Genomic DNA, 22,154 nt, shown 5'->3' with positions numbered 1-22,154 from the left:
AGCACCAAAGAAAGCATGTAGCCTATAGCACAGGCATAGTCTAAACCTGGAGCTGTCATTCACTGTGCCTCAGGGGCCTGAGGGAATTGGAACAGCCTCTGACTGTCCACAGCAGCCCTTCATACTTGAGGGCCATTCCATCTGTCATACGTCAGAACTTTTCATCTGCAGAGGTCTGTGTTCTAAAGGCAAGCATGTGGCCTTTGCACTTTCTGGGGCTTCAGGTGGAGTGTTCTTCCGCAAACGTTCCCAGAACTCACCCGCTGCTGTCTCTGCTCTGATGATATCTCACCAAAAGCAGCCTTCTCTTGTCATTCTATATAAAATAAATCCTCTCAGGGCACCTGGGTGGCTCAGTTGGTAAGCATCTGCCTTCAGCTCAGGCCCTGATCTCAGGGTCCTGGGATCAAGCCCCACCTTGGGCTCTCTGCTAGGCAGGAGACTGCTTCTCCCTCTCCCACTCCCCCTGCTTGTGCTCCCTCTCTTGCTGTCTCTCTCTGTCAAATAAATAAACAAAATCTTAAAGAAATAAATAATAAATAAAAAAATAAACCCTCTCTCTTAGGATCCCTATCCCCTTTCCATAAATTTGTTTTTCTCCTTGGCCTTTGCACCATCTGTTACTTTATATATTTACTAGTTTATTTGCTTGGCCTATTTCTTGCACCACTAGAATATAAGTTCCATGAGGGGAGGGATTTTGTCTGTTTTGTTTACTGTAATATCCTGCCACAGGCATCTTGTGACTATTTGGAAAATGAATGAATGGGGCCATAAGTAAAACCTTTAATTCTTTCTGATCTGTCTCAATTGACTCAGATCTGTGGGCTGCTTGGACCCCAAGGGGGAACAACAGATGTAAAGGGCCTTTTTTTTTTTTTTTTTTTTGGCAAAAGGTATAACCTAAACTAATCTATAGACCTAAGCAGCAAAGTAAAAGTTCTTTGCTCTGAGAAAGACAAACTGTTGTCAGGGTTTCCTGCTTACCCTTCCAAGGCAGGGTCCTACCACGTCCAGAATGTTGTTCTTGGAGTGACCGTGACAAATTTCTGGTCCTTAGTGAAAAAGAAACAGGACAACTGGGTCACACATGCCCCTGGCTCATGCCAACATCCAGTCATGATTGACTTGTCTCTGGATTTTAAGGTCTTTAAATTTTCCTTTTACTGTCCCTTGATTTAAGTTTTTGAAACCAAGGCAGTCAATAGAGCTTAGGAAATATTTATAGTTATCTTAAAATTAAGTTTATAGGAAGATGCATAAATGACTGTTAGCCCTTCTGTTCCATGGTTTCTGAGTATCATCTTGTATTCCAAGGGCTTTGATGGCAGTTATGCTCATGCTTCCATGGAGGAAACTTGTCACCCATTAAAAAAGATTCTCCAAACATCACTGGTCTTAAGGACCACCCAAAGTAGTACTTGAACTCTATTGTTCTCTTCTTTGTAACTCTGAACTCCAAATGTCAGAGACAATAGATTTGAGCTGGGTTTGATGACTTACTGCAGGATTCCTAGACAAGCTTAGATTCAACAATGGAGATCAATCAATTAATACAATGGAGATCAATCCATCAAGTCTGTGAAAACCTGGTTGCCCATCTCTACATTAGAGATCTGGTGGGAATTTAGAAGACATTCATGGGATCCTTAGAAAGATGAGCTCTCTGGTCTCTTGTCAACTTTGGATCAAGAAAAGGAGCTAAGATAACTTTTCAGATTTCTTAAAATAGGCTGGTCTTGGGACACCTGGGTAGCTCAGTTGGTTAGGAGTCTGCCTTCAGCTCAGGTCATGATCTTGCGGTCCTGGCATTGAGCCCTATGTCAGGCTCTGCACTCACTGGGGAATCTGCTTGTTCCTCTCCCTCACCCCTCCACCCCCGCTTATGCTTTCTTTGTCTTTCAAATAATTTCTTTTTTTTTTTTAACAAAAAGAGGCTGGTCTTTAAATGGTGTCTCCACCAGCACCAGGATGCCCTATACAAGTCACAGCACCCTCTACCATCAGCAAGCACATCATAGCCTCGGTCAATGAACATTCTGGAGGCAGCTCATACAGGTGTGTGAGAGCACATTGTTAACATTTTGGGAAAATTGGGAACTGGTTGATCTAACATCACTAGCTTAGAAAGGGCCCTGGTGGGAGGGAGTAAGCCACTGAAATAGGCCTTCTCCAGCACTCCACAGAGCTGGTCCTTAAACATTCACCAGCAGTCCACTAGCCGGCAACATCCCTCAACATTACAATAAGCTCTTTGCCTTCCTGGGTTGTGTGTGTCTGTGTGTCTGTGTGTGTGTATGCGGACATGCTTTAAAATATTTTGTAAAAACAAAAAAGGATACAAGTATCCCAGAAAATGGAGATGAAAGTCACCTGACCAAGTTCAAGCATCTTACGGACAACGGACTATTCATTCATGCTGAGGAGCTGGAGTCTAACCTTCCTTCCACATATTCCAAATAGGACACCAGCAACTTTCCAGTCTTAGACCAGCTGTTGAATCTCCCCATAAATTGTGGGGATCCAAGCAGAGAGTTAACTCCTTTATGAAAGCATATCAGCAGCCATGAGGCCATATACAATATATGTTTTATGAACACATCTAAAAAAGAAACAGCCATCAGAAGATCTGGCTCCTGTACTAACTTTCCCTGTAGTGTTAAATGTTTGCCAAGATGTTAAGTTTCCTCCTCTTCAGATTTTAAAAATCTCATTATAGTAGTGACACCCAGCTTTACTAAAAGAGAATGTATATGATCATATCAATGGCTCCACCACATGAGATAAAGGTAATCTCCCTAGAACTTCAAATATTCTTGTGGAAATAACACATGAATTGTTTATCCTGAGAACCACCTCTATTTGAATAGCAGCCTAGGAAGATAGTAAGAGTACAGGGCTGGGCCCCTGAAGCAGGGTCTGTTGACATAATTAGTTGTTAACTCCCCAACTCCCAAAGTTCTTTTAACCATGAGAAGGAAAGAGACACCTCTTGCTCTATAAGGAAATCCTTTTCAGTCTGTTGCCTAGTGATTGCCTAGTTTATGCCTTCCTGCTCTTCAGGGGATACTTAATTTAAGGACACTAGAGGATCTTCACCTGGCACCAGGGGCTCAAACGCTTCTGGAAAAGCAGCTTTGCAATCGAGATGAGTAGATATGCATTAATCATTTTATTTATTTTTTTATTACAGATTTATTTATTTATTTATTTATTTGAGATAGAACGAGAGAGAGAGAGAGAACAAGCAGGAGCAGCAGCAGGCAGAGGGAGAAGCACACTCCCTGCTGAGCAGGGTGCCCGATGGCAGGACTCAGTCCCAGGATTCTGTGATCATGACCTGAGCCGAAGGCAGACACTTAACTGAGTCACCCAGGTGCCCTCTTTAACCAGTTTAGAAAACAAATCACTCTAGGATTCATGGCAATAGCTATTCACTTCACCAGGAAAGCCCAGCACTGCTAGATTTTCTTCCTCTATGGTCAGTCTATAATCCAGAGTACTACTAGGATATTTCTACCTTTCCTCAAATGCAGGAAAATAGGAAGATGCCATGACCTGAAAATCTCAGCACTGACAACTCCGGCTGGTTTCTGAGGAAACCTCCAATGGCTGAAACCAGCTACAATATGCATAACATGTCTGTTGTACTTTTGGACTTAGTCCTTTCCTCAAGGTAACATTTGGGTTCTTTCCTCTCCTTGGCTCTGCACAGGCTGCTACCTCTGCTTAGATCTCCTCTCCTGCTCACCTCCATCTTCACTTGGCCAGTTGCTCCACATATTATAGTACTCAGCTCATTTGTCACCCCATGTCTGAAGGCTCCCCTGGGCAATCCTCATCTCCAGCCTGGGATTGGGAAGGTTCCTCTGAGTTTTTATAGCAATTTTTTATTATTGCCATCACACCATAGGCCATAACATGCAATATAACCTCTGTTATGATTAATCTCTTTCTTATAGCAGTGGTTCTAAATTTTGGTTGCGTGTTAGGATGATCTCAGTACATAACTCTATATGCTATGCTATGCTCACCACTACTGTCTCTCACCATACAACACTATTACCATATCATTGACTATATTCCTTATGTTGTGCCTTTTATTCCCAGGATATTCATTCTATAACTGGAAGCCTGTATCTCCAACTCTCCTTCAGTCCTTTGGCCATCCCCCTACTCCTCTCCCCTCTGGTAACTGTCAATTTGTTCTCTGTTTATGGGTCTGATTCTGCTTCTGGTTTGTTTATTCATTTGTTCTTTTTTTTAGATTCCACATATATGTAGAATTACATGCTACTGTCTCTATTACTCTGACTTATTTCACTTAGCATACCACCTATCCAGCCATGTTGTCTCAAATGGCATGATCTCATCCTTTCTTAAGGCTGTATAGTATTCCATTGTGTGTGTGTGTGTGTGTGTGTGTGTGTGTGAGACACATGTATATCAGTGGACACTTATATTGCTTCTGTATCTTAGCTATTGTAAATAAGGCTACAATAAACACTGACATGTATATATCTTTTTGAATTACTGTTTTTGTTTCCTTTGAGTAAATACCTAGTAGTAGAATTACTGCATCATATCGTATTCTTACTTTTATTATTTTTTAGAAACCTCCATACTGTTTTCCACAGTGGCTGTGCCAATTTACATTCTCACCAACAGTGTTCAAGCATTCCTTCTCCTCCACATTCTCCCCAGTGCTTGAAATTTCTTTTCTTTTTTATTTTAGCCATTCTGACAGGTGTAAGGTCACATCTCATTGTGGTTTTGATTTCTGTTTCCCTGATGATACTGATATTGAGCATCTTTTCATGTGTCTGCTGACCATCTATATATCCTCTTTGAGAAAATGCCTATTCAGGACCTCTGCCCCTATTTTAATCAAGGTATTTATTTTATTTTATTATTATTATTATTTTTTTTTTGGTGTTGACTTGTATAAATTCTTCACAGATTTTGGATATTAACCCCTGATAGGATATGTCATTTGCAAATACCTTGTCCAGTCAGTAGGTTGCCTTTTTGTTTTATTCATGGTTTCCTGAGCTGTACAAAAAGTGTTTATTTTGATGTAGTTCCAATAGTTTATTTTTGCTTTAGTTTCCCTTACCTTAAGAAACATATCTAGAAAAGTGTTGCTATAGCAAATGTCAGAATATTACTGCCTGTGTTCTCTCCTAGGATTTTTATGGATTCCAGGTCTCACATGTAGGTCTTTAATCCATTTTAAGTTTATTTTTGTGTATGATGTTAGAAAGCGGTCTAGTTTTATTCTTTACATGTAGCTGTCCAGCATGGTTTATTGAAGAGACTGTCTTTCCCTCAGGGTATATTCTTGGCTCCTTTGTCATAGAGCATAGTGTTTTCAAAGCTCTTCCATCTTGTAGCATGGATCAGTACCTCATCTCTTCCAAACTGGCAACTGCTAAGTTAGTATAAATAAGTGACAAGATCACATTGTTGTCTTTGTTTGACAAATTAATAAGTGTAGCGAAGGATAAGATTTAAAGAAACAAATAGCAAGGAGTAAAGCATCACTATTTTCCCAGGCTACAGCTGAATATGCCTCAATTTCTTTTTGTCTCAGAACCAAGAATTTACCTGGCAAGGGCTGCCAAGGAACCAGATTCTTAGTTTGCCAGGTGTAGTGAAAATATACCCTTCTTTTTGCCTTCCAGTCATTTTGAATGCTTTTCCTAAGAGTAGAGGTTTCCCAGTGTTACCAATTCTCACCTAAAGGTAGACATCTAAACTTTGCTATCTCCCTTGTGTCCTCAGGTCAGGCTTGGGACCTCCTCTACCAGCCAGAAGCATCCATGCTCAAATTCCTGTCTGAATGGTTTTGGATGCACTCCACTCACTGCAGAAATACCCTGTGCAGGGAGAGATTCTAGGGGAAGCTTCCAGAGCTGGCATTGGAGGTAGTAGTTGGGGTGATGCAGTGGTGGGCTGTTCCCCTGGGGCAGTTTTGTCATCCAACTGGGGCATCACCCCCAATTTCAGCTTCCAAGTCTGGTCCTCTGGAGAGGCCCCCCTTGGAGAGTCTGGGAGTTAATCATGATCTCCAGTTAATTCTTTTTCTGCTTAAATTGGTTAGAATGTATTTCTGTCAAACAAGAAGAGGATTGCTATCATGGACTCTACCTTAGAAATCCTGAACTGGTGCTGAACTGTAAGGAGACACTTGCCCCAAATTCACTAATTAGCTTTAGGGCCATACCAATCTCTTTTGCAGATAAGCCCCTGCTTGCATGGCTCAATTTGACAAATTCTCTTTGTCACTCAGAGTATAAAAAGTTTCACAGGTGCAGTCTGAATGATTGTGATTGTGACATTTGACACTAATAAAATAATAATCCCCACAACAGTATTTTGTTGTCCCTGCAGAACACTCATTCTGAATCCTGATCTTTTTACCAAGTCCACTGTGCATGTAAGTTCAGATGACCTCATTTCTTTACCACCCTTCCTGCCCCACTATTTTTCTCAAACACAGGGGCTTTAAAATATGTTGTCTAATAGCTTTATCTGAGTATCAGTGATGGATAGAAAATTTTGAGACACACAAAAAAACCATAAATCTGTGATTTTTGACCTTGGTATGGACATGTTGTATAATTAATAACATCTGTTAAGAATGTATTCAACTGCTGATTTTGATAATATTCCTTCTTACACTTTTCTGTATAAAAACACTCCCAGATTCCAGTGGGCAATCTAGAAGGCCTGCAAGAACATTGTTTTTGTAATGCTAAAGGTAACTTCCATGCAAGAACCTGTCAGAACATGGAAATTATGTCAAAGCTCCTTCTCTCCCAACCCCACTTCATCTTCAAATGAACTACTACACAGATCCATCTTTATGATACCATGTTTTGAGTTTCTGAGAGCACTCTGGAATGAAATCCAGGAGGAGAGAGGTAGCACTTCAATTGATATTCTGACATTTCTCCTCCATCTACCTGAGATTTACTTTATTTCGGCATATGGGAATCTACAGAAAATATCACAAATATCAATGGACCTTTCCTAAAATATACGGAAGCTGATGATACAGTAGCTCCCAAGACACATGGTGTACGCATACACCATATGGACCTAAGAATATACCTGTGACCATACCATTCTAGATTGAGAAACACTAGCCTGAAGTCTTAGTACCATGCATTTTTAAGGTGACATGTGGCCATTACGAAAAGAGAGAGACCTTGCTGTCATAATATTTATTCATAAGGGTTGTGGAGAATTATATTTTTAGGCTAAAATTTTTCCCAGAACATATGGTCTCATATGTAAAAATAAAACAAATAAAAACCCATCCATGAAAATGAATCAAAATTTAAGTATCCTAAGAACAAGAATTTTCCATACTTAAAGATTTTTGAATACAGCTCTTTGTCCTTAATAATGTTTAAGATAATACAGATATGTAAGACATGAATGGGAGACCAATGAGAGCCAAGTAGCATATAATTTCATTGGTATGAGTTCCCAAAGGGGTAAGACTTGAAACTGACCAGCAAGAGATCAATTTGTTAGGAAGTCATTCTGAAATCTTAAGTTCTTATGGTAAAATCCATGGCCAAATGGTAAATTAATACTCCAGGCAACACACTTTTGGAGAAATCAAAAATCATCTTCTGAGTCTCTCTCCAACTCAACTTTTCCAAACTGTACATCTATGAGCATTTAACATGCTAGTTGTACAGGCTAAAATCCACCTCAATCCTGGGTTTCCATCCAGTGTAACTTTTATCTACAATAATGACTAGCTGAGCACTATAGCCTTTTAAAGGGTTACTGTGATAGAACTCTTTAATTACTCTGGTTACCTCATGAGCTCTGTCTCTGGGGATGAGTGTGTTTCAGGCGTGGAATAGTGTTGGGGGGAAACATTCCCATAAGCTCAAACTGGACATAACTTGTTTTTAATGCTTAACGTAAACATCTAGCTATATTCTCATTAGCAATTCCACAAAGCAGCATAATGCCTCCTATTCTCATTTCCGCCTATTCCCTCCTCTGAACTTCCAGTTTGACTGACTGCGTTGTTCCAACTCCCACTCACAGCCTGGTGCACTGTGCAGTTCCCCCTACACCGGCAGTAGCCTCCCTGTTTGACCACCTTGCCTCCTCCTCCTTCTCCTTCGAATCCTTCCCGTTAACCATTTCTTGCAGGAGGACGGGCAGTAACATTTCACAACCATGGCTCCCAGCACCTATTAAACTGAAGGATAAGAGACTGGCTTGCTAGTATCAGCAGAAAGAGTTGAAGAATGATCACTTAATAACTGTTTCTTTTCGTTTTGTAATCCATAACCTCTTCCTGGAATCTTGTCATTTACTTGTGTCTTCTCTATGAGAAGCCCAAATCTTCCATATTTCCTGCAACATCATATTGCCATAACTTATTGATGGAAAAAGTTTAAAAGGTGTGGAGTTATTATTTTTGGTTTTATTTTTGAAATGACTCATACCTAAACCATTTGTCAACTCTGTGACCTGATTTGTCCCTCTCTGAGAAATCACTCCCATTTAGATGAGTCTGTCTAAATCATTTATTTGTATGGTTGCTGACTATTGTTACAGGTTCTAATTTCTCATTTATAAAAGCTCAAGAGATCTCTCCCAGACCCTTCTTCCTCCCTGCAGCCTCCTGGTGGGGTTTATGTCAGCTCTCAGTAAGTGACACTTACAACCAAGGGAAACGATTGGGCAAAAGGTAGAATTATTTATATTTGAAACACTACAGATGATAAATATCTACACATAAGCAGCTACTTAAATTACCATTTAAAATTAGAAACAACTTCCTTTTTTATTTTCTAAAACAGGAGATTGACATCATCAGTAATATCTAGGAAACTGTATTAAAATTTTAAAAAGTAAATCCTTGACAGTTCTGAAATTTCTCATTCAACTCAGTTGAGGGTGCTTCTGTCCTAGAGGAATTCCTCACAGTTTTTGAAAAAGGGAAGGCTAAACAGAATAAGGACAAAATAAAACAGGGCCAATTTAAGTCATATCTTAGGCACTAAAATCAGGAAAGTGAAGAACATCATCAGAAAGGTCTCATAGAAAGTTGTGTGCCCACTGACCCACCTTTGCCCTCCACTGGCTCTCCCACTAAAGACACATTTATTTCCAGAAATGTGCATCCAAAAATGAATGTCAAATAACACTTTGGCTAAACCAGCTGCATTTCATTTAGCACTACACAGGGGCAATATGCGTCATCAAAACTCCCAGTTGGGATCTTTTCTTTGAGGGGTCAAGCAAGAAGTGGACAGAATCAGGTAGGATGACATTCCCCAGAGGACTGAGAAAATAAAGGCTGGGAAAGCAAAGGTAGAGGGGCAGGAATATGGTCAGAATTGCCTCTGAGCATCAAAGATGATCTATTCCAGTTGCAAAACTTTTCAGCAGTAGTTTTCCATTCCCTGTGGCAATTACATCTGTCTAACACAATCACTATGTTCTTGCTCAAGCGAAGGTGAGCAAAAACACCCTATTAGCTCCTCTGGGCTTCCTTTGGCAGGTGCAGATGGTCTCCGACATACCCTTTTCAGACACAGAAAGAATAAGTCCTTATAAGAATAGTCCTTATTAAGAATAAATTCTTATAAGCATTAACACTTCTTTGGGTTCAATAGGGATATGTACTTATTGTGACTACAATGAAGTACTTGAGAGTTAAACTCAATAAAATGGATTCTGATACTGAAAAAATATATTTTTCGACTATTAGATAAACATCAAAGAATATTTAGCAAATGAAGATCAGGGTAAAGCAAAAGAACAGCAATTCTTCATTGGGCTATGTCCTAGTCACAGTTTGAAGCCCTTTACCTTTATCAACTCATTTCGTCCTTTCAGTAACCCTATTAAGATGGGTTCTATGATGATACCATTTTATAGATAGTCAGGATGCTGAATTTTCTCATCAAGAATGCTGTTAAAACTCAAGAAAAAGCCATAGGAATGTTTGCTGTTTTGTTTTGTTTTGGTGGTGGTGTTATTTTTGTTGTGTTGTCTTAGTTAGCAAGCACTTGTATAAGATTTACAGCACGGCAGGTACTGATCTAAGAATTTTCTAAGTATGACATTAATTAACTCATTTATTCTTGATGATGACCCCATGAACTAGATCCATTTATTAGAACCATTTTGAAACTGTGGGCTTTGAGCCTCAGAGAGGTCAAGTAACCTACCCAGAGTCATATGACTGGTAAGCTAGAAGAGTGGTGCCTTGACCCCAGGTAGTCTCTTTTGAACGTGCAGTGGGAAAAAGATCTCATGCAAGCAGGTAATGCTTAAACATTTCTTGAATATTTAGCTAATATGCTCAGTTTTTTGGGGGTATGTGTGTGGAAGGTGTGGGTCATGGGAAGGAGAGGTTGAGGAGGTAAAGGTAGGTGCTTATCCTCTCTCTATCTCTCTCTCTTTTCCTAGACCTTGCCAAAGACTCTGTTATACCTCATGACTAGTGTGAGAGCTCACGTTTTCTCTTATGGATGTTACTGCCTAATATACCTAGTAACGAAGATAGACGAATCCCTGGGGATTGGAAACTGAGATATGAATGAAAAGTCAAAGTCAATTTCAAAGCTAATAGCTAAAGTTAACAGTTCAGATTTTAGTTTAATCAGTAATCATCATACTTCTTCACACTGAGCCACAAAACCAACTAAAAATACACTACATTTCTACTCAACTATCTAAGCATACATTTCCACATAACTCTTTAGACGGTCTAAGTTTCACATAAATCCAACCTGGAAACAACAATCACATAAAGAGGAATTGCCCCTAGGCCAACACCAACACCACCCTTGATTCCCATGCAAGGAAAGGAAATTAACATTCATTGATGAAGTTTTGAGCATCTGAAAAGCCTTTGGCTGAGAGGCTTGGTCTCATTAATAAAAGAACCTAAAAATATCTCAAGTAGAAGAGAAGTGGAATCTGGTGCTTTGAGAAAGAAAAGAAAGTAAACAAACCTGAAAGGAGGAAGTTGATTCATCCAAAGAGAGAGGGTGAGATATTGGGGGTTCTTCAGATGGCAGGGAGCATACTCCACTTCTTCCTAATTCCTTTGGGCAACAAGACTGCAAATAAGCAGGTGTGCTTGGCTCTGACTGCTATATATAGGCCAGGAGTTCCCACAAATCTTCTATTAAAACTTAGTGCTCCACTGAAAGAGACACAGGTCTTCGTATGGACCCATACGCATGGGCACAGAACAGAAAAATGGCAGCCGTAAAGAACATAGTGCCCCCAACTTCTGGCTAGTAAAATCCCTGGGGTACCTGGGCAAACCTCAGAGAGGAGAGGGAACTATTGTTCCTACCAATAACTGAGACCAAATTTCTGGCTAACAGTTACAGTAGGGGCCTGAGTCAGATTTGATTTTATTTAAGGAAAAAAATACTATATTTTATACATTCTCATGAAGTTAGACATGGAGGTAAATTGTACATTCTCTCTCATACCTTTTGATTGTCTGGTATTTACCTGTTTTAGTAATAGTTTTACCTGGTTTAGTAATAGTAGTAGTAATAATAATAATAATAAACCAATTTCTCATGTCCTTTACTCTGGGGTGAAGTTGTAAATACTTATAGATCCAGGATAAGTAAAATGACTTAAACTCTGGTGTGGTCAAATCTGATACTTGCTCACCAAAATCCATGCTTCCCTCTTCTTCCTGGGTATACAGACAGAATACCCTTCCCAGCATTCCCTAAAATTACTGTGGCCTCACAACTAAGTTTTAGTCAATGAATGTAAGAAGAAGTTAGGTGCATCATTTGCAGATAGGTAGCCCCCCTTATCGGTGGTTTTGCTTTCCACGGTTTTAATCACCCAAGGTTAGCCATGGTCTAAAAGCAGCTGGTCTTCCTTCTGGTATGCTGTCAGAAGGCCAAAAGTAGCCTCATGTTACATCACAATGCCTATGTCAGTCACCTCACTTCATCTCATCACAGAAGCCTTTTGTCAGCTCTCATCATCACAAGAAGAAGGAATATAGTACAATAAGATATCTTCAGAAGGAGAGAGAGAGAGACCATATTTACATAACTTTTATTACAGTATATTGTTGTACATGTTCTTATTATTAGTTATTGTTATCTCTTACTCTACTTAATTTTTAAAATAAACTACATCATAGGTATATATGTGTAAAAAAAATGTGGTATATATAGAGTTCAGTACTATCTGTGGTTTCAGGCATCCACCGCAAGGTCTTTAAATATATCCCCCATGGGATGAGGTCGAGCATGGAGACTACTCTTTAGGTCATTATAAGCTTCCCAAGCACATACCTCCATGATCTCCTCTAGTCTGACCATCTAGAAAAGGGATGATCCCAAATCATCATAGTGGGAATTAACCCTTCGAAGATATCGGAGGCTTTGTTAGTCTTTATCACTAAATGACCTTGAGTGACAAAGAATGAGCAGAATCTCTGCACCAACAAGAGCACTCACAATACTTGAATAGGCAAATTTCTATTGTGCTAAGCCACTGAAATTTTGGGGTCTATTTGTTACAACAGCTAGCCTTATTCTAACTAAAAAAATTAGGGTGGCTGGAATAGCAGCTATAAAAGCAAACTAATTCCTTCTCACCTACATTCATGACACAATCATGTCCTCTGTAAAGAACATCTCTCAAAATTGTAAAAAAGATATAAGAAAATGGTAGCTTAAAATCCATTCTAAAGTTCATATTTAGGCTACCTATAAATGTGTTTTGTTTGCTACACAGAGCATTCTATTTTTTTAAATTAGTTGCCAACATTTATAAGTGGGAAAATTTCACACAAAAATCTGGATTTTCATCTTCTGAAAAACTTGATAATCTAGCCAAGTTGGGCTTTAGTCTCCCTTTTATGGAAGCTATGCCCCCTCCAGACCCATATAACTTATTCTGGCCATCTTTCCTCTTATGCATTACTTACTTGGGCTTTGAATGCAATTGAATGTTCCTGTTGAATTATCATAAAGAGCTGGGGATTTAAAAAAATATGCAATACTGGGGTGCCTGGGTGGCTCAGTGGGTTAAGCCGCTGCCTTCGGCTCAGGTCATGATCCCAGGTCCTGGGTTCAAGCCCCACATCGGGCTTTCCGCTCGGCGGGGAGCCTGCTTCCTCCTCTCTCTCTGCTTGCCTCTCTGCCTACTTGTGATTTCTCTCTGTCAAATAAATAAATAAAATCTTTAAAAAAAAATATGCAATACCAACTAGACTATACTTAGAGTGAGTAACGATTATTTTAACTATTTACATGCTACATCCTTGGCTTCTTTTGATGGGGCTAATAGAACTAGTCATATAAAATCTATAACTGCATTTGTTCACCTGATATTACTGCCAGTTTTTGCCCTCTGATTGTATCTCTTAATATTCCCAATATAAAGTCCAACATGAAGTCTCATTCAGAATTAACTCACTAGAAAATAATTAATAACATCCTTCCCACAGTACGATAAGAACTACTCATCTTTCATTTTCTCCATTTTACCTTTGGCTGTTAAGAACATCATAGCTATATTTCTGTTTCAAGTATACTGTATGGGAAGTTATGATTTAAACATGTATATTCAATTTTTCTCCTTTTATTGCTATTTTGTTTTAATATATATTCTCATTTATAGTTATTTATGTACTTAAAAAATTCATCTATTTCATGCGTACATTTCTTGTAGGCTATCTCAAATTCTTTGTGAAGTTAAATAGAGTATAAATAAATAACTATGGTTAAATTAAACATTGTAGTTAATGTTTAATAACAGTATAAAATTATATCAGGAGAACATAAAGTTTAATATTCATAAACTACAGGCCATATCCATTTGAGATATAACTTTTTTTTGCTTTTGTTTCTTCACTAGGGAATTATTAATAAGTAATTTCTTAGTATCTTTTCTAGGTGATTTGCTATCAACTAGAGGGGCACACTTAATTTGCTTTTTAAAATTCACATTAAATAGCAACTATCACATACAGATAGATTCTTATATTTATTTGGTCATTCATTCAACAAGGTATTTATTGAACTTACTTTACACCAAGAATTATATGAGATTAAAGCAAAGTCTCAGAACTGGGGAATTCAACTAACGGAGTAGAAGTGAGCCTAAAGGAAAGATCCATAGAATATGCACTAGAGGGAATGATAGTTACAGCCTGAGGAGTCCAGAGAGGCATGTCAGTTGGGGAAGATGTACTCCTGGTTTTGAAAGGCAAGAAGTGGGTGAAGAAGCAGAAGGAAGGGTTCACCTTGGGAAGGGTTGGAGGCCAGAACCTAGGGGAATATTTAGTGAGTCCTAGATCCTCAAATCAGTGTCATAGTTGAATGTCAATTGTCAGTAGAAGGCAGGGGACAAGGTCAGGAGTTCAAACTGTCAAAGGAAAAGTAGTAAGGATCTTGTCAAGGTCCTTACCTGACCTTTACTCTCTTACTGTTGATGAGCAGCCACTGAGAGATTTAAGTAAGAGACTTGTATCTTTGAATCTGTAATCAACGGAACCAACTCTGGAATCAGTCTGATTACTTCCTTTATATTTCACTGATTTCATTTGGTAATTATGCATTTCAGAAAAAAATTAGTATAGCTTGAAAAAGTAGGTATATTAAGTTAGAGGCCACTGAAATAAACTTGAAAAATACGTAAAAAAGGGAGCCTGCTTCCTTCTCTCTCTCTCTCTGCCTGCCTCTCCATCTGCTTGTGATCTCTCTCTGTCAAATAAATAAATAAAATCTTTAAAAAAAAAAAAAGAAAAATACGTAAAAGGAATGTAAAGGCAGGAAAATAAGATGGAACAAGTTCGGAAGTTTGGTTCACACAGTTCATGTCCTGACATCCTACCTAAACACTTGTTAGAGGTGAGGCACAAAGAACTTGACTCTCAACCTTCTGGTGGTCAAAATAACCATTTATAGAGACAGAATCCGTGGAATAAAAGTAAGCCCAGTGCTTAATGAAGGTACCAATATTTGTGGGGCAGATGGCATACTCTCAAATATAATAATAAATTTCCTCAATAATAATCTGACAGTAAACAATAATGACCTTTATAGGACAGTTTGTTTTTTTTTTCCTTTAAAGATTTTAGTTATTTGAGAGAGAAAGAGCACCAACAGGGGGAGGGAACAGAGGGACAAGCAGACTCCCTGCTGAGGGCAGAGCCCATACAGGCCCTATCTCAGGACTCCAAGATCACAACTGGAGCTGAAGCCAGGAGCCTAACTGACTGAGCCACCCAGGTGCCCTTAAGAGAGCTTTCTTATAAAGTCTTCCCAAACTAAGTTATTAGCATCATGCCATACGTCTCCTCCCACATTCAGTGAAAACATTTCTCAGGCAACTTGATACAGTCTAGGAATTGGCTGTCTGCTGACCTCACTTAATTGAGGAAGGATTTTAGGGTATCTCTCTAAAAGAAAACATGGACTTTATTTCAGGCGCTCCTCTGTGATATACTTTCTCTCATCCAAGCTTTTTTTTTTTTTTTTTAAGATTTTATTTATTTTATGTGACAGACAGAGATTACAAGTAGGCAGAGAGGCAGGCAGAGAGAGAGAGGAGGAAGCAGGCTCCCTGCTGAACAGAGAGTCTGATGCGGGGCTCGATCCCAGGACCCTGGGATCATGACCTGAGCCGAAGGCAGAGGCTTTAACCAACTGAGCCACCCAGGTGCCCCCTCTCATCCAAGCTTTTTAAAGTTAAGTATTGAGTGACACTACTGGTTAGACCCTAGAGTACAGTGAAGCCCAGAGCTCTCTCGTAGAAATGGCCAATTATGCTGGGGATATAGCTGATGTTCTTTCTTGGAAATTGTGGGGCCTGAAATGATACTTCTTGAATTCAACTTCCATTCATCCACTCACCCACTGTCTGACTGACTGAGTCATTTGACCCCTACTTATTGAGAACCAACTGAGGAGCAGACATCAGGAATTAGATGCAGGCTCTACTCTTAGGAAACTTATAATGCAGAGAAACAGAAAAATTACAAGGAGATAGTTCTACCAAAGGCTTAAAAAGATATTCACCAGGGAAAGAAATGAACTGAGAAAGTGCTGACAGAACACAACCAGATTCTCTTCAGAAAGTAATTTTGTCTTTAACTTCCTAGTACCCCCTATAAAATAAACTGGGAGCTAAAATAAGTTACTTTATTCTATAAGGCTGTTATTCTATAAGGCAGTCCCATAAAAATGGTGAAACGGTTCATTATGGAATAACTGTTAGTAGATTTTTTTTTTTTAAGATTTTATTTATTTTTTTGACAGAGAGAGATCACAAGCAGGCAGAGAGGCAGTCAGAGAGAGAGGAGGAAGCAGGCTCCCTGCTGAGCAGAGAGCCCAATGCGGGGCTCGATCCCAGGACCCTGAGATCATGACCTGAGCCGAAGGCAGCGGCTTAACCCACTGAGCCACCCAGGCGCCCCACTGTTAGTAGATTTTTTGAACCTTCGTATTTGTTGGGCACTCTGCTAACTGTTTCATACATGTCCCCGTACTTCACTTCTAAAACACCCTGTGAGGCCAAGTAATGTTATTAGCTTCTCTCCACAGATAAGAGGAACAGAACTTTAGGAACCTTTGCCAGGTCCTTCAAGTCCAGGGACTGGCTCTCGGTTACTACCCTCTCTCTGGCAAGAATCAGAGAGTGGGGCCTTTTAAAGAGCCCTCGTGAACTATATCAGTACCTTATGTTTCTTTGTAATGGGAAAGTATCATTCTCACTCATCTTAAAGTGATTTGAATTCTTAAGAAAAAATAATGAAAATATGATGTATACTAGATTCTGTTAACAATAGTATAGTTTGAGTTCTGTGTGAGCATTAATGGCTAGATTAATGCAGCTCAGAATCAAAAGTGAGAAAATGCTTTGTATAATCATACATTATTCCCATCTGGTTTTTTGACAAGTAGATGGAGATTATAACAATGACCTATATTGAAATGTTTGGACCTCTAAAATTTGTGTATTCCTTTGATAAAATGTTGGTGTGAGAAGTACATGCTTATCATGTAAGGCACAAAAATAAGTGTTTGAAGAAATGCATAGGTAGCTAATAGGTATTTATAAAAAAAAAAAAAAGTGAAAGCATTATACTCTGTGTCCAACTCAGTGGCAAGACCAAGATCCAGCACATGTGATGGTTCTAAAAAGGTGGGGTGGCAGGAAGTGTCTTTGGGTGCTTATTCAGTTTAAACTTAGTTATCATCTATGGAACATGAAGAATAGCACTCAGATCTGGTTGAGGAGAAAATGAGCCTCTTGGACATCAGCCAGAATCTAGGCTTGCAAGATGTGACCAGACTCATGCCTTAGATCACTATACCTCCAACTGCCCTCATTAGGAGATCCAGCAGCTAAGATTAGTGGTTCCCACAGTAATTTATTGTGCCTTGGATTTCTAGACAAAAGAAACAGAAGGATAAGTTGAATAAGTTCCTGATGGAGTTCCAAAGTTTTATTTTGAATATCATCTCATCAGTATTTAGAATTTAGCTACTTAGTCACATCTTACTGGGCCAGGTCTGTTTGATGGCTCAAATTTCAGAGAGCACTGATTCTAAATTACAAGCATCCTGCTGGTGTGAAGTGAGAATTCAGACCCTTTCCCCTTCCAAGCCCGCAGAGAAGTTTGCTAGTAACATTCATCCATGGTATTTAAAAGCCTCTGTTACTCTTCTCTGATTTTTAACCTCTCTAGCTCAAGCATGTGGGAGATGAACCATGGAATAACCAGGTATGGAATTCAGATGAGGGACCACATAGTCATCCAGTCCAGACAAACTAACCAAAGAAGGTGGGATGCAGAGAGGGTTGATTATAATATAATCAACTAATGTGATAAAAATATTTCTGAGATTTATACCACACGCAACCATGTTGTGTTCATAAATGATCATAGTGGAATTTTCCATTTTGATTAACATGTCTGGCTCTGAAAAAATGGCTCATAGGGCAGGAATTTCCCCATTGCTCATTGGCTTCAGGTAGGTAGGGCACCATGCGCTTGTACCACCAAACCCTCTCACGGTAATTAACAGCCAGGAGGTCTATAGAATACAATACAGCTAAAAAATCATAAATATGAATTTATTGACACACTGGCTTATGCATGTAGGCATATATCTTCAGCAAAAATTCTGAATTAAGTGTGAAATTTTAAAATGTGAAACCAAACTTATGCATCAGGGATCCTGAAGTAAATATACCTACGTTCGAGTCTTTACTTTGCCACCTACTAACAGTTTGCTGTGAGCAGGCTTCTTACTATCTTTGACTCTGACTTTCTTCATCTGATAGAGGAGTAGTAATACCTGCCTCACAGGATTGTTGTGGGAAATGAATGACATAATGTGGGTGGGAGCATTTAGAAAATGGTAAATCATTAGAGGACTCTAAGGTGCATTCATTACCGTCACTTTATCTTAGAATTAGTCATGACAAGGTTTGGAAATGAAGTGATACTTTGAGTACATAGAAGTATGGGATTTGGATGGGAAGAGAAGGGAGATTGTCCCCATTTGGCTCATCAGTTGAACAAACATGTCCTATGTGCCACAGTCCCAGCTTGCTGTATTAAGAATCAGGCCTAGAGATGTTTCATAGAGGTAGGAGCATGAGGACAGAGAGGTTGGCCCCCAACAGCAAGATGCTGCTCAAGGATTCTGATTCTTATAAAAATAAAGGGTCCAGGTTGAAAGTGGTGGGCTTTTATTGGACAGTCCAGCACTTCTCAGACATTAGCCATCATCACAATCACCTGGAGGATTTTAAAAGCACTATCGCTGGGTCTGCCTCTGAGTGTTTCAGATTTGGGAGGTATGAGATGAGGCCTCAAGATCTGTACTTCAAACAAGTCCCAGTGACTCTGATGCTTCTAGTCCAGGGGCCATTCTTTGAGAACTACTTGGACAGCATAAGAATCCCAACTTCTCACGTCTAAAAACCTAGTGTGATTCTGACTAGTTTAAAGAAAAAGGGAATTTCTTCAAACTGTGAGGATTGTTGCATGGCTCCTAAAATGCACAGGAATCAGATTCAGAAATAGACAGGAACTAGAGTAGTTCTGGTGCCAGCAGCACAAACCCCTTTGTCATGCTTCCTGGACAGGAGCATCACAGAAATGTCACTTCCAGGTGTTCTTCCTCTCTTGCTTCACCTGAATTAATATTCAGAATCTAATTGGCTTAGAGATGATGCCCACTCCTCAGCTACTGTGTGATAGGGAATTTTGAATTACAGACCCTCCAAGACAGTGCACAATAAAAGAGATGTAACTGGAAAGGATATCAGGGTACGATTGCCAGATATGTTAATGGACGCTTTTGTAGCCAAGAAACACAATAACAACAAAAACAGTCCATGTCTTCTATCATACTAGGAAAAGACCAATTAACAGAGGGCCTAGAATCCTAGGGGAGAGGAGTTTGCTCTTGATCTAAACTGAGGGCTCCTGTAGATTCTTAGAAGGCAGCTGATAGCTTCTTTGGAGGAGGAAAGGAAGAAGTGAAATCAACTCTTCAGGAAAACTCTGTCTTGAGTACCCATGGTGGGCCCTCCCATGCCTTGTTTTCCTGGTTCCAAGCTTTAAGACTATTGCTTCCAGGTTTAACTATGTCCTAAGGAACTCTAAGTCAGGAACTTCTGATTTCAAAGAAATACTCATCTGTTCTACAGCTTGACGCATGCTATACAATTCATTGGAATGGTTTCTTCTTCTGGATACTCTTAACTTTTTTACTTTATTAGAAATATTTCAAGCATACAAGACAGTGCAGAGAATACATAGCACTTGAGTATTACCTCCTAGTTACCCAGATTTCTCTTTTTGAAATAATCCCATCGACTATTATGGAACTTTTGACCATGGTCAGATCTTGGGGGATAGCTAGATCAAGAGATGGGTTGGCCATTAAGATGGAAGTGAAGCAGGGAGGCAAAATTCGGGGTTATTGCAAGTAATCAGATCATCAACAACAGAGTAGATAGACACGGCTAAGGACTTATACCCCCAAATACTAAAAACAGTGAAGCAATAGATTCAACAATTTGGAAGGCACTAATTTTAAAAGGATATTTTTCCTTAACGTACCTAGTCCTGACTCAAATTGCCCTGACATGAACAATTACCTTTGAGCGATTATAAACATTTGCTTCAAATATTTGTTTAATCTTGTGTAGATCTCTAAGTAGATAAGTAATCATGTGGGAAGGGTTGATAAAAATGCCTCGGGCAGGTTAGCCCTCTGGGTGGCTAGAGTGGGTATCCATGTGTGCACTTATGACCCTTTGTAATCTTTGAAAAGTGTAAGCTGTGACTACATAAAGTTAATGAGATGAGATTTTAAGCTTCCAAATAATAGTAGTGACAACTCAGACTGAAATTTTTAGGCTTCTGTCTTCTCTACATTTTATAGCTATCAATTTAATTATACGAAAATATAATTCACCTTTTGGGTTACAGGAATGCAAACTCTGAATAAAAGAAAGCCACAGGTTGTTAATTTTCATGTTAAGACCATAATTTCCTTTGGATGTTCTTCTTTCTTCTTTTGAAATAGGGGTTTTGCAGAACTGTACTCCTTTTGCTACTACTTTTTCCTTCTATTTCCATTCTAAGAGATCATTACTTTTTGTCCTTTCCATGTTATACCTTGAAAGTATCATATTCAGATTATGATAACAACTTATGTAGCTGTATTTTTAGGAAATAAAATTTAAAGTAGATTGCTATAAATACCAGAATAACTTTGTTTTTAATTTAGCCATTTTAGTAATTCATTTCAATGAAACCTGAACAAGGTATTGAGCTACACCCTGTGAGAGGCTAAAGATAAAGAGACTTGCTCCCTCTTCCCCATGAGCTCACAGTCTTGGGGAAAAGCTAGTTCACATCACATAATTCTCGTATGGGTCATAGTGTGACAAGTGACAAAAGACAGGTATAGAGATGTGCTATGAAAGTACTAAAGTATGAAAGATGTGCTAGTACTATGAAAGTACTAAAGAAAGAGATTACTTCTGGTTGGATGGTCAGGAGAAACTTCCTGGAAGGAACAATTCTGATGAAGAATGGGAAAAAACTGGCATTCTTCATCAGAATTGTTGGTGGGAACTGATATTCCAGGTTGAAAGAAACCACAAGCATAACCCCTAGGGCAGGAATGCATGGCATTCTTGGGAGTCACAGATGTGTGATACACAGAAGTTGGGGAAAGGAGTCAGGGCCTCATTTTCAGTGTGATGAATGCCATGGTCAGGAGGTTGGACTTTATTCTGGAGTAATGGGCAACCATTATCTTACTCTAGGCTTTGAAACAGGGGAAATGACATGATCAGAGTAAAATTCATTTCAGTTTAGAAAATATATTGAGTGGCTGTAATGTGTCTAGCCCTGTACTTGGATTGATAGTTACAGAGACACGTTCTTGATGTTGCCCTCAATGACCTTTGAGTCTAGTAGGGGACAGATATATGAACAGATAATATCAACAAAAAGTAGTATTTTGAACTAAAATAGATGTATGTACAGGAGGTTATGGGAGTCCAGAGAAAGTAATCTGGGGGCTAAGGAAGAGGTTGATCCCTGATACAAGTCTTGCAAGAAGAGTAAGAATTATTTGGATAAAGAGCAGAGGTAGGAATAGTCCAGACCAGGAGAACACAGAGAGTAAACTCACAGGACATCAGCTGGCATGGGATGCATAAGAAAAGACAGAAGTGCCATTTTATTAGCTTATTCAGTGGGGGGCAGTGTGGGGGTAGGGTAAGAGTGGGGAGCTTGGGGTAGGAATGGTCCTTTGGAAACCTCCTACAGGGCAGAGGCAGGGAAGCCAGAAGACTACTACAGGGTCACATCCTACAGTAGTGTGACATTGAGGAGGCAAAGCCCAAAAAGGAATTCCAAGCTTTACACATGACTCCTAAACATTTAGGGGGATTCAAGTATATACCGCTTGACAATTCCTATTAATATTCTGTTATTTCTTTTTTTTTTTAAGTTTTTTTTCTTAACATTTTAACATTTTTCTTAATCATTTTTTTTTTATTAACATAGAATGTATTATTTGTTTCAGGGGTACAGATCTGTGATTGCTCAGTCTTACACAGTTCAC

The 22,154-nt window shown here is 39.2% G+C and overlaps 1 protein-coding gene and 1 long non-coding RNA gene across 5 annotated transcripts in view; one reads left to right on the top strand and one right to left on the bottom strand.

The window, feature by feature from the left end:
• Positions 1 to 4,316, top strand: part of LOC125099702 (uncharacterized) — a 268,859-nt gene extending 264,543 nt beyond the window's left edge. The window contains exon 7 of the long non-coding RNA XR_007127328.1: positions 4,111 to 4,316. This is a non-coding gene — a long non-coding RNA (uncharacterized LOC125099702). The remainder of the gene's footprint in view (positions 1 to 4,110) is intronic.
• CCDC192 (coiled-coil domain containing 192) overlaps positions 1 to 22,154 on the bottom strand; it is a 204,915-nt gene that overhangs the window by 117,313 nt on the left and 65,448 nt on the right. The window lies entirely within an intron of this gene.

This window comes from Lutra lutra, chromosome 5 (genome assembly GCF_902655055.1).
Source record: "Lutra lutra chromosome 5, mLutLut1.2, whole genome shotgun sequence".
Taxonomy (NCBI): domain Eukaryota; kingdom Metazoa; phylum Chordata; class Mammalia; order Carnivora; family Mustelidae; genus Lutra; species Lutra lutra.
The sequence above is the reverse complement of the archived record's forward strand: the minus strand, read 5'-3'. Positions and strand labels throughout refer to the sequence as shown.